Consider the following 17,859-nt stretch of genomic DNA (forward strand, 5'->3'; position numbering starts at 1 on the left):
CGCCGGTTCAGAATATCTGAGAACACTGGAGAAAAACCATATCACTGCCCTCCATGTGGGAAGAGTTTTATCATCTTCTTTACGCATTCACAGATGTCCGAACACAAAGAAGTTCCTATTCAGGTCTGACTCTTTAGAGCACAATGCTGCATCCTCGCAATAATGTCAAGCAATAATGTCAAGCAATAAAAACAGATATCTTCTATATGAATCTCTCCTATCCAGCTGCAGCATGAGACAGGACAAATACACATTATCAAAAAAAAAAAAAAAATTTTCACAGTGAGATCAAATTTCCTGCCTAAAATGTGTGAAACAAATTAAAAAGTGTGCAGACATTTGCAAGAGGAGACTTCTGCTGTGCTGAAAAAGTGGTGATGAAGATCAGCTGGATCCCAGTTTCATTAACCTATGTCTTAGCACAATGAGAAAAACCCTAATGAAGTTGAAATACTACTGTAACTCTAGTTGTTCAACTCGGTTTTTCAAAGATTTCATTTTTTTAATTCAGAATATATTTCAATAATGTATTAGAGACAGAGTGATGAAGCCAATCAGTAGATATGGTGATTGTTAGGAGGCCATGATGATCAGAGGTCAATGAGCAAATTTAGCCAGGATGCCGAGGTCTCACCTACACCTCTACTCTTTTGTAGAATTTAGAAAATTGATGTCTTGTTCATTTTGAAATTGGCATGTAGGTACATAGAGTTTGGCCATTTTTTATGTATGAGTGGGAAAATAATTCATGTGAACTGAAAGATGTACTGTAGCCACTGAATTCAAGCCATTTGTGCAAAAGCAATTAAATGATCTACAGTTTAGCCCACATAAACTGTTGTTGTGCTCATTGTTTGAAACATTTTGAAAAAGGTTTTTGACAAATGTGTTTCAGTGATTGCAAAACACTGTTATTATTTTGTTCAGTGTCCGTTTTTACAGGCTACATAAATACTCCAGAAGATGGCGACAAGTGACTGTGTTTTACTGTGTTTTTGTTCTGTAGCGCCCAGACGTTGTTGGGAGCTAAGCCCTTTTTTTGTGATTGAGTGATTATAGCCTATATTAATTTTAAATTAAAAACAGTGAAATGTGACAAGCCAGTCATTTTAAATTTCTAAAGTAAACCCTTGTCAAATATTAAATGTTTACTTGCATCATAATTGACAATTGTTGACTGTCAGATTGAGGTCCAACCACCACTGAACTATAATGTGTGAAACTGAAGCACGTGATTTATTTCCCAAATGGTTTCAAACCGAGGCTTTTTCAGTTTACCGCATAACAGATCATTTCATAACAATATTTCAATGTTACAATAAATAAACAACCAAACAAATACATCTATTTTTAACTAAATTAATCATTTTAAACAGTTGTGTTTCAAAATAAATAAAAATAAATGTAAAATAAATGCAAAGCTTCATTTAACTTCATTAGCCTGAAAACAAACCATAAAATAGTAAAATAATACATAATTTTATCCAAAATAGCATTTAAAAAAAGCATTTGCCAAATGGTTTGTCCTTCATCAGCAGCTGATTCATCAGTGTGAGACAAAAAACTTTAGCAAGTAGTAGAAACTCAGCTTTGACTCAGTGATATATATATATATATATATATATATATATATATATATATATATATATATATATATATATATATATATATATATATATATATATATATAACTCTCTTCATGCATAGTTTTTGATGGCAAGCCGTAATAATTACAATTATTGAATTACAATTAATCAAAAAGTTAATTATTCACCATTAATTATCAGCAATGTGAAAAAAAAACAAAAAAAAAACTACATTTATGGGGACAACAACTTTTTGTCACTGTAGTTGAATGAGATAAAAATTATTTTATTTTAAAGGCAAATTTTTGAATGCTAACTGGAGAACTGTTTCCCACGTTCAAATTTGCATAACTATCTTTAGCAGCAGGTCTAGGCACATTTATTCAAACAGTTAATTTGAGTGAAGTGCCAACTGTTAGAATAATCATGTCAGGCATGTTAAAACAGCACAACTCTCTGAGTCTTCGCAATAAATTAAGACACATAATTTCCACAGAAATTGACATATCCCACGAGCAACAAAGGTCCAGCAGCAGCAGAGATCAGCACACACAGAGCCGAGTCTGTGAGCTGTGTGCTACATGATAGAGAAAGACAATCATTAATAAGAGAAAATGTCAAAAAAAAAAAAAAAAAAAAAAAAAGGATTCCCAATAGGTTTTGCCTCGTTACATTTCCCCCCCCCTGCGGCTTTCCTTGTGGTCTTGTCTTGTTCATTGTGAGTATTATGTTTGTTCCTGCCCTCCCTGTATTCTGAGTTTGATGCTGGCAGCGAGACTTGCATATCTCTCTGTTATACTCATGTGCCAAGCCTCTGGTTCTGTAGAACAGTCCTTTCGAAACACCACCACTGCTCAACCTGCGTCTCTCACAAATCTGTGAAAGTACCTGCGCATAAGCAGGTCTAGACACGTGGACCTGGGGAGGAGGAGGGAATGTCTCAGACTGCGCTGCTGGATGTTATCGCTGTAATAGATTAGTGCCTGCTTATTTGTGATTGGTGTAATTGACCAATGGAAGACATTTAGACATTTATTACATAAATATGAGCAACAAAAGAAAAAAAAAACCACTGTAATACTCACCTCTAGGTGACGCTGTTAGTTCAGTTATGGGTTATATATGACATATTTGTGATTTCAGGGGTTAATATTTATTTTTTTGTATGGCTTCACAATGTGTATTTCTTTGTGTGTCAGAATGTTGTTGGTATTGTGTTTTATTTTCATTGTACTCCCAGTTTGACTAAACTGAATGTCATGTGACCCCTCCTGATTAACTTAACCTGGAATTGTTAGCACAAACTGATTGACAAGCCGTGAATTCAGATACATGTTAGTGCTCCTGACCATGCTACTGTCGGTTACCGGGCAAAAACGGTAAAAGTGTTAATATTTCGTATATTCCTTTATTTGTCTTAGATTTAATTTATAATGTTGTGAGTACAAATATGTTTTCTTTGTTTCAGTTTATGTTTAGTATTTACAGTGTTCCATATATATATATATATATTAAGTGTATGGACACTAATATTTCTGTTTAATGACCAGTGAGTAGTAACACAACAGAAACATTAACATTGAATGTCTGGTTTGTCTTCTTATTTCCAATAATTGTGATTAGTTTATAAAGTTCTGAGTCTGGTGTTTATGTTGGTAAGTGTAAGTCTAATCCAGCTCTATGTATCTCCCTTCAGCACTACTAAATAGTGAGCTTTGACTGGCCTTTATGACAGCTATGGGAGCAGCTTGATCTCCAATCATCCAGAATTTGCCAGTTAAAGCTCCAATATGTAGGAATTTTGTTATAAAATTTCCGAAAATAACTTGCACAGTGTGATATATTTCCTCCAGTTTTGTACTTACAATATCTCAAAAGTCTCCAAAGATTTTTTCTTTCAGAGAAATTCCGATTTTAGATAACTGGCCGTCCCGGAAAAGAAATGTCGCCTCTCAGTGACGCAATGTCCGCTCTATACTTTTTTTCTGGTGTAGACCATGTGATGTTCCACCTAATATCACATGGTCAAATGCGGAAGTGGTGGTTATGTTATAGCCACGCATGTGGTTTGGTTGACGTTGTTATGGATCACGATTACTCTTTGGCGAGTATTGAAGTGCCAGTAAAACGTAAGCATCCATATTCGGATACACGCAGACTGTGTGACAAACGGAGGAATAAAACCAGGATAAATATCGGCCAGGCGTTTATGAGATGGAGAGAGCTGCGCAAAAATCTTGGACTTGACAGAGACTCTGCTCTCGCAAATGTATTGATAGAAAGGTAAGCAAATCAATTATTTATTTTGTTATTGTACAAGTAACGTAATAGTTACAGTAAAGATGATTTTAATAGATATGAATTACACCACATGCCTGTACATTCTGTCACTGTAGCATTTTTTATCAATAATGTTACCTGTGAGAAAATAACATAACGTGGCAAATGGACTGTTTCAGTTTCAATAATAGCACTTATAAACAAAGTTATATTGCTCTTTGTACTAAGGTAAGGATTTTTATCACGTGTGGTGACCGAGATTATGGCAGTACAATTAAATACAATCGGATATGTGTTGTTAAAAATATATTTAGTCATTACTTACAAATGTTCGTTCAAATTAACTTTTAGAACGATTGGTTTGAGCACGTTAAACAACACGGCATTAACCATAAACACGTAACACTGCACAACATTAACCCAACAAATCATTTAACAAATAGCTGTAAGTTGTAACGGGAAAATATATGTAACGGAGGCCAGCGAGTAGTGCTGTGCAGGTAAACCTCACTCCCCGATCTCAAGACACGCACTAGCGACAGACCCTAGTGGCTGTAGACATTTAGCCTCCTTGTTAGTGCGTCCACCTCCCATGCCGAAAACCGGTGTTCGAGCCCCACTCAAAGCGAGTGCAAGGAGCGTCAGAGAGGACCCGGGAGAGAGGGGTTACATATAGTATAACATTTCACGTTCCTTGCAGTTCATTAATTATGATGACATAAAATAATACGATCAGATATACAGGTAATACAAAAACGAATAAATTACCTCATCCGTGATCATGATTCGTTTATCCAATTTAGATACATTGCTATGTTGAAAACGCATTAAAAACGACATCTCCCATCGTCACCTGCTTCATAGCGTCATCAAGCTTCGCCTTTGTTATTGTTGGAAATGCGCCCTCTTGTGGTCAATTACAAAAATCGCATACTGGAGCTTTAATGGAAAAACAAAAACAAAATATACCAAATATGCGATTTACAAAAACACATCTTCCATAAGAAGCACTTTATTAACAACTTTCTTGATCATACAAGCAAAATAGCTAAACCATTCACTCTGTTAACTCTATTTGGACAAGGTGCAAGTGTCTGATCATATATAAAGCCAAAACACCAACTCTGATGATGCACTGTTTAATTATAACAAAAACTCCCCCCTTTCTAACTTTTTTTTTTTTTTAGTGCTTAGTGGTATGCTGTGAGAAACTTATCTAAACTATGCCATGGCAGAAAAAAGATTAGGAAACACTGCATCATAAAATGTCACATCCACCACAGCAGAGACGACCAATCGGATCACAGCTCCTTTTGACTCCATTTGTCACAGTCTGTAGAAAGAGGGCACTTCATTAAACAAAGTCTGTAGAAACTGCATTAAACAAACTCTTTCAAATAGACTTTGACATATCTAGCTCTTAGTGTTTCAAGGTATCTGTGAAGAAACGCTGATATCACTGTTACCTGAACATGTCTGACAGAGTTGATCGATGTCCAGATGTGTGGTCTGGGTGCTTACAGGATTGTTAATCACACAACTGTATGTGTTTATATCCTGATACTCCACCTCCAGAGGAAGAGAGAGACTGATCCTGAAATCAGACTCACTGATGCTGGACAATAAACTGTTTCCTTTGTACCAGGAGAGAGTCACGTGACTCACATTCACCACTGAACACAACAGCACACTTTTCAACTCTAATGATGATGGTGATGATGATGATGATGATGAACACTGAGGAGAGTATCTGGTGATGACAGGAACAGGCACAGGAGCTGGAGAGTAAATAAATAAATAAATCCAAGAATAAGCACAACTGACAGTAGGTATTGGGTGTTACGTAAATATAAAATTAAGTACAGTTTGCATCTGTAGACTGTAGAATAGGCTACTCACCATAAACAGTGACAATGAATTTTTTTTGCAACTCTGTCTGTCCGAGATCGATACTTAGTTCATAAACTCCAGTGTGTTCATTATTGATGTTTGTGATGGTGAGATCTCCAGTCTGTCTGTCGAGCTGCAGTCTGTCTCTGAATACCGTGTGACTGAATGTAATGATGTTTCCTGACTTTATTCTGGTTAACAAAGTCCTGCTCGATCCAAACCTCCACTCGATGTCTTGATCGCCCGGTCTTTCAGTAAAACCAGTTCGGAGAGTGAACGACTCTCCCTCCATCGCTGACACGATCTCATGCATCTCAGCGCCTAAAGTTATTTAATCCAAATTAAAGGTAAATCGTCATATTAAATATTCAGATAATTGAAACCCTTAATCCTTAAATGTTTTAAAAGATATTAGTTTAGCTAATCTGTAGGCTAGCCTGCTAACACTGAGGCCATAAATACATTTATTACTCACCGATCAGAGGAGAAAAAAATAAACAGAACAAAACAAGCCCGTCAATCATTTTCTTCAACCGTTTCAGATCCGTTCAGTGGCTGGTCCGTTAATGTCTGAAAAAAATGAGGGTTGACTTCAAGAAACACGACAGAATGGCGTTTACCAAGGTTTCAGTGTCATAAACACTTTGTGTATCACTTGTGCTGAGTCAAGCAGATAAAAACTCTTCAGCCAATCAGTGACAGAAGAGTTTCGCGTCTCGCTTTATATCCCTATATCTAGCCTTATATAAAACCATACAATATAAATCCGTATTTATAGCTTGCTTACACATAAATCATGATATTGATTTTACTGAATAACGATCCCTGACACACACAGCTAGAAGTAATATTATCAAGGACATAAGCGCCTGAATTGTGTGTGACTTTGACTCAGAGTGCAAATTAAATTAATTTTAAAATTATGCTGAATGTGTGTACTGGATTATTGTTTTACCTTTATTGCAAGGAATAATTTTTTTTTTCGCAATAAAAATGGATTACCATTAACAATTTCACTATTTAATCACATATTTTCTCAATTACTTTTTAAAGTTCAATTTAAAGAAAATTTGCAGCATTTATCTTACTGACTAAGACTATGCAGAATATGACAAGCCTCGAATAAAAAAGAAGCACAATATAATTTTGATCTCGCCATGTTCGACTTTGGAACATTTCGAAATAGCAGATTGTAATGACGCGACACACCCACTCTCTGGAAAAACCACGTGACTCGGGAGGTTTGATAAGTCCATCATCAGTGCACTGACTCAATGTTGTTGTAGTTCAGACGCGATCAGAAGTGAAATCAGTATGATGAATAATACCTTCATTTTGGGGGGTTTATTACTCGTGGAGTGTCAGTAACACTTTTTTTATTTGTATATTAATTAAGCATAGGCTATGCGTTATCAGTAGCAGTTTTTAAACATACATGAATCATTTTTCTATAGATAGAAACAATAATAAATCAGACTGCTGTGAATGAACAGGTCTCTCAATACTCATGGCTGAAGTGCTCTTGAGCAAGGCACGGATCCCCCAGTTGCTCTCCGGGTGCTGGATCTATAGCTGCCCACTGCTCCTGGTGTGTGTTCACTTCTCACTGCTGTGTGTGCACATGAATGGGTTAAATGCAGAGCACCAGTTCAGAGTATTGGTTACCATACTTGGCAAATGTCACGACTTTCACTTTCACTTTCTATTTGTTTCTGCGCGTGTTTAGTAGTGAACACTAGAGGGCGCTGATGAACACTAGAGGGCGCTGTAATATTCTGAGTGTTAGGGGAGACCGGGGATGGTTGTAACACGGGGAGAGTTGTAACACTACCAATTCCATGAATCAGGGGCAAGATAGGAGTCATGTGACAATTTCAGTTTCATCAGGCTTCCTTTACAATCCCACATGGAGGTTTTCCAGTCTGTGTTGCTGTCTCTCCTTAAGCTACAGCAGAAAATCTAATTCTGAGGTCAGAAAGTAAAAAAAATTAACAAGATAATATTTTGTTTAGTACTTCTACCGTTGTAGATAATGTTGTATGAGTTATATCAGGTCAAACTGTAGTTTCTCTAGTAAAGAATGGTGTATCAACCTTCTGCCAATTTCAAAGCACCTTGCTAATACAGCTTGCTAAACAATGGGTGACAGTGAAGGGGTAGGTTGTAACACGTGTTTTGAAAGTGTTACAACCATCCCTTTACATACAACCAAGAACATTTTTGTGATTTTAACAATTCTACAGAATTACTAGAACTTGTGACTGGTAAAGAATGCATTTCATTTGTTCATTCTCTGGAGTGGGGATAAACATACGTCTGTTAATTTGCTCACACACACACACACATTTTGTGAAAAGTGGGGACATCCCATAGGTGTATTGGTTTTTATACTGTGCAAACTGTATATTCTATGGCCCTTCACCAACCCTACACCTAACCCTAAGCCTCACAGGAAACTTTGTGCATTTTTACTTTCTCAAAAAAAACTCTTTCTGTGTGATTTATAAGTGTTTTGAAAAATGGGGACATGGGTTATGTCCTCATAAGTCTCCCTCTCCTTGTAATACCTGTGTCATACCCATGTCATTATACTGAGTTGTGTCCTGATATGACACAAAAACAAGAACACAGACACACACACACACACACATATGAATGTGCACGTACAGACATGCACACACACAAAGGCACACATGCACAAAAACACACAATATGCTCATACACTCCCCATATTCACACATATTTATTGTTGCAGTCATTCATTTAAAATAAAACTGTTTTTGTGTCAAATCACTTGGAGTACCCTTAGTTTTTGTATATTTTGTCTACCTGTTACAACTTACCCCAGTATGTGTTACAACCTACCCCAGTAGTGGGGTAGGTTGTAACAAAGGACCACCTTGTATTTGTCATCATCTCACAAAGTCTGTGATATAGTTGAATACATTTAAATTGTTGCCATTTGTAGTATAAACATGTGGGTACTTTGCCTAGAAGTTTTAGACTTGTAGCCAAAAGAAAAAGGTAATTTTAGGCGTTGAAGAAAAAAGTGTTACAACCATCCCCGGTCTCCCCTACTATTTTACATGAAAACTGTCTGCGAATTTCCTCGAACGAATTTCCTAATGTTTATACAGAACAGAAAAAAAAAAAAAAACTGCAGTAAGTCAGTATCAGTCGGTCAGACTTTCTATTGATGTTTACTCCGGTTTAGTTACCGTTGCTCACATTCAGGGTGCAGTTATATGTCTAATAAAAGTAGGCCTATTTGTCATAAACTACCATCAAACTCATTAGATGACTGCTGTTGTTGAGCATGCCCTTCTAACATTATGCCCACCAAAAAGTTTAATAAATAGTACATTTAAATGAAAACACCAAATATAATGCATGCATTGTGCCATTTGTTCAGTCTTTGTGAAGCATCAATGTTTGTTTGCTGAGTTGTGTCGATTCATTTAACATTCATGGACATAAATCCAAAGAAACAGACTAGACATAATTTGCATGCTTTGTAGAAATTTCGACTTAATATTCAAGAGACAATGCAACAAATCTGTTTACTTGCATTACCGACATTCAATTCAATACTTACAAAGCTACTAATTTTGTAAATATACTAGCTGCCAAAATGTCAGTGTACTAAGGGACTCAGATTGAGCTCACAAACAACTGGTTTTATGTTAAATAGATATTGGCAAACTATGACACAAAATGTATTTCAGCATTGCACAAGAACATGTAGCATTCAGGGAGAATAAACTAAGTTCAGGGACTAACTTTATATAAGCTTCTAATATCTCATCTGTACTGTACATCATTGTACATAATATGGATGATGAAGTCATAGCTAAAATGAACGATCCTGGTAAATATCCTGATCCCAGTGAAATATCTAAAGACAGACTGAAGCTGGAAAAACAGACTGGATCTCTGACCATCACAAACATCAGACCTGAACACTATTATTATTATTATTATTATTATTATTATTAAAACAACGTAGGAGACCAGGGAGTGTTGTAACATGGGGTCAGTTGTAACACTCTCAGTTCGACCAATCAGAAACAACCTATGGTGATGTCATCCATATCTTCCATTCCAATCTCCATTTTAGGCTTACAGGAGAAGTGCAATGTGACTGTGAGCAAGATTGTGAATTTTATTAACAGAGATTTTTAGCATTCATTGTATTGTAGATTTTAAAAAAAATTACTTACATAGTCTTAAGTAGCCATTTCTCTAGTTTAATTTTGATGCTAGACAATAATGCTAACTTTAAACCCACATGCTGAAAGAGTTGGGTTGGGGATAGTTGTAACAGTTCATCAAAAATGTGACACTCAAACCCCTTATAATGATTCAGAAACCTTTTCTTCTTTTTTTTTTACTTTTCTCTTTTTTTCTAGCATGCCTAGGCAGTCGAAGCGTAAGACAGACAGGGGTGTTCCTGCAGACATTTTGAGAAAGGCTGCAACTGAAGTCAGGCAAGGGAAATCAGTGAGATCAGTCGCCTAGGCCTATTCCATCTGTCATGTTACACTGTACAGGTATTGTAAAGCCTTAAAGAAGCTTAGAGAAGAAGGTTCAAGTGAGGAGCCTCATGTAGGCTACCAAAGTAGTCAGAAAGTCTTCAGTGAGGCACAGGAAGAGCTCTTGACTGAATATCTGAAGGAGGCAGCTGATCTGTACTATGGGTTAACCCACAGTCTGTAGCTTGTGCTGTGAATGCACCGGGAAATGTCATTCCTCCAGTCTTTGTCTTTCCATGTGCACGACACAAAGACCACTTCCTGTGCAGTGGACCACCAGGGAGTGTTGGATGTAAAAATGGCTCTGGTTGGATGGAGGAGGAGGGTTTCCTTGTCTTCCTGCAACACTTTGTTAAGCATATAAGGTCAGTATTGAAAGGAAGGCGCTACTGTTGTTGGACAACCATAGCACTCATCTTTCAGTGAGGGCAATCACATATGCAAAAGAAAATGGAATAGTTCTGCTGTCTTTACCACCCAACTGTTCCCATAAGCTACAGTCCCTTTATCGTAGTGTCTATGGTCCATTCAAGAAGAGGATCAACACAGCCAGTGATGCATGGATGACAATGAATCCTGGAAAAACCATGTCAATATATGACATCCCAGGCCTGGTCACTACCGCATTCCCTAATGCTGCAACCCAAGACAACATACAAGATGGTTTTAGATGTACAGGCATATGGCCTTTCAATCCAGACATTTTCCAAGAGTGCGACTATGCACCATCACAAGAGACAGATGGCAGAAAAAATTAGAAACACTGGAAAAAGGGCAAAAAAGAGATTGGTGTCTGGGAAAGGGACAAAATAAGAAAACAAGCAAAAGCCCAAGTCCAAAGACCAAGAGTGTTCTGATTCATCTGGTGATGAGAATTTCTGGATTATGTGCATGGAACATTTTGGAAACTCTCGGTCAAAAGACGTTTGGATCAAGTGTGTTTCTTGTCAGTTGTGGGTCCACGAAGCCTGCACCCCAGCGGCAGCCATCTACATTTGTCACAACTGTGAGACTGACTGAACCCTTATGAGATACACACTATACAATCACTCACACTGACACACACAGCAATTTGTTATAGTGTTAAATTTAAAGTTCCAACACACACACACAGAATGTTAGTGTTAACTTTAAAGTTCCAAAACAAATATACTATACTATACAGACACACACACACACACACACACACACTGACATACACACACACAAATGTGTTATGGTTTTAAGTTTAAAGTTCCAAAGGAAATACACTAAACACACACTCACTCAAATTTGATATAGTGTTAGGATGAAAGTTTTATCAAACTACAACACACACAGCAATTTTGTATAGTCTTGAGTTTTTAATTTCCAGGATGTGTTTGTTAACATTGTTCTTCAATAAAGTTACTGCATTTGGAAAGTGGGGATGTTGTTTCACCAAATTACCTTTTATTGTTACGTACATCTATCCCCAGCTAGTGTTACAACTAACCCCAGTGGGTTGTAACAATGGAACTCTTTGTATTTGACATTAACTCACATAATCAGTGATTGTGAGGTACACGTTCAAATCAGTTTTATTTATAGTAGACTAATGTGGCTACAAAGTTTGAGAGGTCTAGCATGACCAACCACTATTGACCCTCAAAGTGAAGAGAAGCCATATACGTGTGATCAATGTGAAATGTTTTACACTAGAGATAATCCACACTGGTGAGAAACCTTACACGTGTGATCAGTGCGGGACGAGTTTTTCATATGAAACCACTTTTAAAAGCCACCTGCGTTTCATTATGGAGAAAAAAAAAAAACATTTAACTGTGACAGGTGTGGCAAAATAATAATAATAATATCAATAATAATAATAATGCGCATATTTGAAAGTCCACTTGAATGGTCATACAAAGCAGAAGCCTGACATACGCTTTGACAAATGTGTATTAGCGATTGCAAAACACTGTAATTATTTTGTTTAGTGTCTGTTTCTGCAGGTTAGCTACACTACTCCAGGAGATGGCGACAAGTGACTGTGTTTTGCCTTGAAACTGAATCACCAGTGTAGTCTGATTCCCGAATAATGGTTTTATGAGTCGGTTCGTTTTGGTGAATCAGAACTAACAGGTAAACCACAGTCTATGGCCGTGTAGTCTGACTCCCGAACGAATGGCTTGATGAGTCGATTCTTTATAGTGACTCATAGATATCACAGATTTTTTTTTTTGCTGACTGGTTGTTATGGCAAAGAAAGGGGTAGGTAATAAGGTAAAAATATATATAATTGTGAAATATAAATAGCTTATATTGATTATTAACTCTTAAATGAGCTATAAAAAATGAGAGGCTCAAAACTCCAATAAAAAGTTTTTGTAATTGACACACATGCACACAACAGATGAAAATGTTCAAAGGGCCACTTTTTTTCAGTTTATTTTCGGCTTATTCAGTTTATTGCATTTCATAACAATTAATTACTTTTGCAATAAAATAACAAATGAATCTACTTTTAAGGAAATCTGTCATTTTAAACTGTTGTTTATGTTTCAAAATAAATGTAAATAAAATTAAGGATTTCTTCAAATGAAAAAACAAACAGATAAATGTAAAGCTTCATTTAATTTCATTTGCTTAAAAAACTCTTTTCATGCATAGTTTTGATGGCAAGCTATAATAAATATAATTAGCAAACTGAAATTAATCAATAATGTAATTATTCACCATTAATTATCAGCAATGTGAAACAAAAAATATATACATTTATGGGGGCGACCAGTGTTAAGGTTGTTTTTTTTTTTATTGTAGTTGAATGAGGTAAAAAAAAAAAAAAATGTATATATATATATATATATATATATATATATATATATATATAAAGTGAATTTTAAAGGCAAATTTTTGAATGCTAACTGGAGAATTGTTTCCCACGTTCAAATTTGCATAACTATCTTCAGCTTGACTCTTATGAAAAGCTTTAGCAGCAGGTCTAGGCATATTTAGTTTAACGGATAAATTTGAGTGAAGTGTTGTTTGAATAATCATGTCAGGCATGTTAAAACAGCACAACTCTCTCAGTCTTCACAAGAAATTTAGACACCTCATTTCCACACAGATTTACATTATGCCACAGGCAAAAAGGTCCAGCAGCAGCAGACATCAGCACACACAGAGCCGAGTCTATGAGCCGTGTGCTACATGATAGAGAAAGACAATCATTAATAAGAGAAAATGTCAAAAAATAATAATAATAATAAATAAGCCGAATTGACCTTGTCACATTTGACAGATTTTGCATGCATCTGAAGGTGTTGCAGTCTTGCGTGTCACATTCAGGGGTGGTTCTAAGATCTCATCCTGAGGGGGGCTTAGCCCTCAGAGAGACCATTATACAAATTACTTAATAAACCTAACAGTGCTTGTGAAACAAGTGCTCAGAAATGTCTAAATAGTGTAAAGTAAATTCTATTACGTTAGCAGTTTCAATTGAAAACCATACCCCGACATAATGAGAATATCATTAATGTCAATATCCTTGGCTTCTAGCTGACGCCAACGTTTCTCAGTGAAATCAATAGGGTTCCCTTAAAAAATAATGCTGATAGTATTCCCAGTGTCTCAAAATATGACACCAATGGATCCTGACCAAACATCCGTAAGCAAGCATTCACATGCTTATTTTAATCAGAACTTGTATTCACTTGTATTTATTTTTATTTTTAAATAAAAATAAAAAAACTCTAATACTCACCTGTAGGTGACGCTGTAAGGTCTGTTATGTATGACATATTTGTGATTTCAGGGGTCAGTGTTTATTTTTTATACTTTCATGACTTCATAATTTAAAAGCGTATAACTTTGTGTGTGCTAACTTCAGAATGTTGTTGGTATTGTGTTTTATTTTCATTGTACTCCCAGTTTGACTAAACTGAATGTCATGTGACCCCTCCTGATTAACTTAACCTGGAATTGTTTGCACAAACTGATTGACAAGCCGTGAATTCAGATACATGTTAGTGCTCCTGACCATCTTACTGCTGGTTACCGGGTAAAAACGGTAAAAGTGTTAATGTTTTGTATATTCCTTTATTTGTCTTAGATGTCATTTATAATGTTGTGAGTACAAATATGTTTTCTTTGTTTCAGTTTATGTTTAGTATTTACAGTGTTATATATATATATATATAAAGTGTATGGATACCAGTATTTCTGTTTAATGACCAGTGAGTAGTAACACAACACAAACATTAACATTGAATGTCTGGTTTGTCTTCTTATTACCAATAATTGTGATTAGTTTATAAAGTTCTGAGTCTGGTGTTTATGATGGTAAGTGTAAGTCTGATCCAGCTCTATGAATCTCCCTTCAGCACTATTAAATAATGAGCTTTGACTGGCCTTTATGGGAGCACCTTGATCTCCAAGCATCCAGAATTTGCCAGTTAATGGAAAAACAAAAACAAAATATACCAAATATGCGATTTACAAAAACACATCTTCCATAAGAAGCACTTTATTAACAACTTTCTTGATCATACAAACTAAATACCTACATCATTCACTCTTCAAAAGTCTTGTTAACTCTATCTGGGCAAGGTGCAAGTGTCTGATCATATATAAAGCCAAAATGCCAACTCTGATGATACACTGTTTAATTATAAAAAAAAAAACTTCCCCCTTTCTAACTTTTTTTTAGTGCTTAGTGGTATGCTGTGTGATACTTATCTAAACTATGTAATGGCAGAAAAAAAGATTAAGAAACACTGCATTATAAAATGTCACATCCACCACAGCAGAGACGACCAATCGGATCACAGCTCCTTTTGACTCCATTTGTCACAGTCTGTAGAAAGAAGAAGGCACTTCTGTAAACAAAGTCTGTAGAAACTGCATTAAACAAACTCTTTCAAATAGACTTTGACATATCTAGCTCTTAGTGTTTCAAGGTATCTGTGAAGAAACGCTGATATCACTGTTACCTGAACATGTCTGACAGAGTTGATCGATGTCCAGATGTGTGGTCTGGGTGCTGACAGGATTGTTAATCACACAACTATATGTGTTTATATCCTGATACTCCACCTCCAGAGGAAGAGAGAGACTGATCCTGAAATCAGACTCACTGATGCTGGACAATAAACTGTTTCCTTTGTACCAGGAGAGAGTCACGTGACTCACATTCACCACTGAACACAACAGCACACTTTTCAACTCTGATGATGATGATGGTGATGATGATGATGATGAACACTGAGGAGAATATCTGGTGATGACAGGAACAGGCACAGGAGCTGGAGAGTAAATAAATAAATAAATAAATCCAAGACTATGCACAACTGACAGCAGGTTACATAAATATAACATTAAGTACAGTTTGCATCTGTAGAATAGGCTACTCACCATAAACAGTGACAATGAATATTTTTTGCAACTCTGTCTGTCCGAGATCGATACTTAGTTCATAAACTCCAGTGTGTTCATTATCGATGTTTGTGATGGTGAGATCTCCAGTCTGTCTGTCGAGCTGCAGTCTGTCTCTGAATACCGTGTGACTGAATGTAATGATGTTTCCTGACTTTATTCTGGTTAACAAAGTCCTGCTCGATCCAAACCTCCACTCGATGTCTTGATCGCCCTGTCTTTCAGTGAAACCAGTTCGGAGAGTGAACGACTCTCCCTCCATCGCTGACACGATCTCATGCGGCTCAGCGCCTAAAGTTATTTAATCAAAATTAAATGTAAATCGTCATATAAAATTCAGATAATTGAAACCCTTAATCCTTAAATGTTTTAAAAGATATTAGTTTAGCTAATCTGTAGGCTAGCCTGCTAACACCGAGGCCATAAATACATTTATTACTCACCGATCAGAGGAGAAAAAAATAAACAGAACAAAACAAGCCCGTCAATCATTTTCTTCAACCGTTTGAGATCCGCTCAGAGGCTGGTCCGTTAATGTCTGAAAAAAAATGAACTTGACTTCAAGAAACACGACAGAATGGCGTTTACCAAGGTTTCATTGTCATAAACACAGTGTATCACTTGTGCTGAGTCAAGCAGATAAAAACTCTCCAGCCAATCAGTGACAGAAGAATCAGTTTCGCGTCTCGCTTTATATCTAGCCTTATATAAAACCATACAATAGAAATCCGTATTTATAGCTTGCTTACACATAAATCATGATATTGATTTTACTGAATAACGATCCCTGACACACACAGCTAGAAGTAGGCCTAATATTATCAAGGACATAAGCGCCTGAATTGTGTGTGGCTTTGACTCAGAGTGCAAATTAAATTAATTTTAGAATTATGCTGAATGTGTGTACTGGATTATTTTTTTACCTTTATTGCAAGGTATAATATTTTTTTTTCGCAATAAAAATGGATTACCATTAACAATTAATCACATATTTTCTCAATTATTTTTTAAAGTTCAATTTGCAGCATTTATCTTACTGACTAAGACTATGCAGAATATGACAAGCCTCGAATAAAAAAGAAGCACTATATAATTTTGATCTCGCCATGTTCGACTTTGGAACATTTCGAAATAGCAGATTGTAATGACGCGACACACCCGCGTTCTGGAGAAACCACGTGACTCGGGAGGTTTGATAAGTCCATCATCAGTGCACTGACTCAATGTTGTTGTAGTTCAGACGCGATCAGAAGTGGAATCAGTATGATGAATAATACCTTCATTTGGGGGGGGGGTTTATTACTCGTGGAGGGTCAGTAACACTTTTTTTATTTGTATATTAATTTAACATAGGCTATGCGTTATCAGTAGCAGTTTTTAAACATACATGAATCATTTTTCTATAGATAGAAACAATAATAAATCAGACTGCTGTGAATGAACAGGTCTCTCAATACTCATGGCTGAAGTGCTCTTGAGCAAGGCACGGATCCTCCAGCTGCTCTCCGGGTGCTGGATCTATAGCTGCCCACTGCTCTGGGAGTGTGTTCACTTCTCACTGCTGTGTGTGCACATGAATGGGTTAAATGCAGAGCACCAATTCAAAGTATTGGTTATCATACTTGGCAAATGTCACGACTTTCACTTTCACTTTCTATTTGTTTCTGCGCGTGTTTAGTAGTGAACACTAGAGGGCGCTGATGAACACTAGAGGGCGCTGATGGTCTGTAATATTCTGAGTGTTACTATTTTACATGAAAACTGTCTGCGAATTTCCTCGAACGAATTTCCTAATGTTTATACAGAACAGAAAAAAAAAAAAAACTGCAGTAAGCCAGTATCAGTCGGTCAGACTTTCTATTTACTCCGGTTTAGTTAGCGTTGCTCACATTCAGGGTGCAGCTATATGTCTAATAAAAGTAGGCCTATTTGTCATAAACTACCATCAAACTCATTAGATGACTGCTGTTGTTCAGCATGCCCTTCTAACATTATGCCCACCAAAAAGTTTAATAAATAGTACATTTAAATGAAAACACCAAATATAATTCATGCATTGTGCCATTTGTTCAGTCTTTGTGAAGCATCAATGTTTGTTTGCTGAGTTGTGTCGATTCATTTAACATTCATGAACATAAATCCAAAGAAGCAGACTAGACATAATTTGCATGCTTTGT

General features: G+C 36.4%; 1 long non-coding RNA gene across 1 annotated transcript; it reads right to left on the minus strand.

Moving 5' to 3' along the window:
- Positions 1-15,492: 15,492 nt before the first annotated feature.
- LOC113077920 (uncharacterized) lies at positions 15,493-16,300 on the minus strand. Its single transcript, XR_003281409.1, has 3 exons — positions 16,126-16,300; positions 15,662-15,973; positions 15,493-15,552 (listed from the first exon to the last, which is right to left on the minus strand). It is a non-coding gene; the product is annotated as an uncharacterized LOC113077920 (long non-coding RNA).
- Between the last annotated feature and the right edge of the window lie 1,559 nt (positions 16,301-17,859).

This window comes from Carassius auratus, unplaced genomic scaffold (genome assembly GCF_003368295.1).
Source record: "Carassius auratus strain Wakin unplaced genomic scaffold, ASM336829v1 scaf_tig00023534, whole genome shotgun sequence".
Taxonomy (NCBI): Eukaryota; Metazoa; Chordata; class Actinopteri; order Cypriniformes; family Cyprinidae; genus Carassius; species Carassius auratus.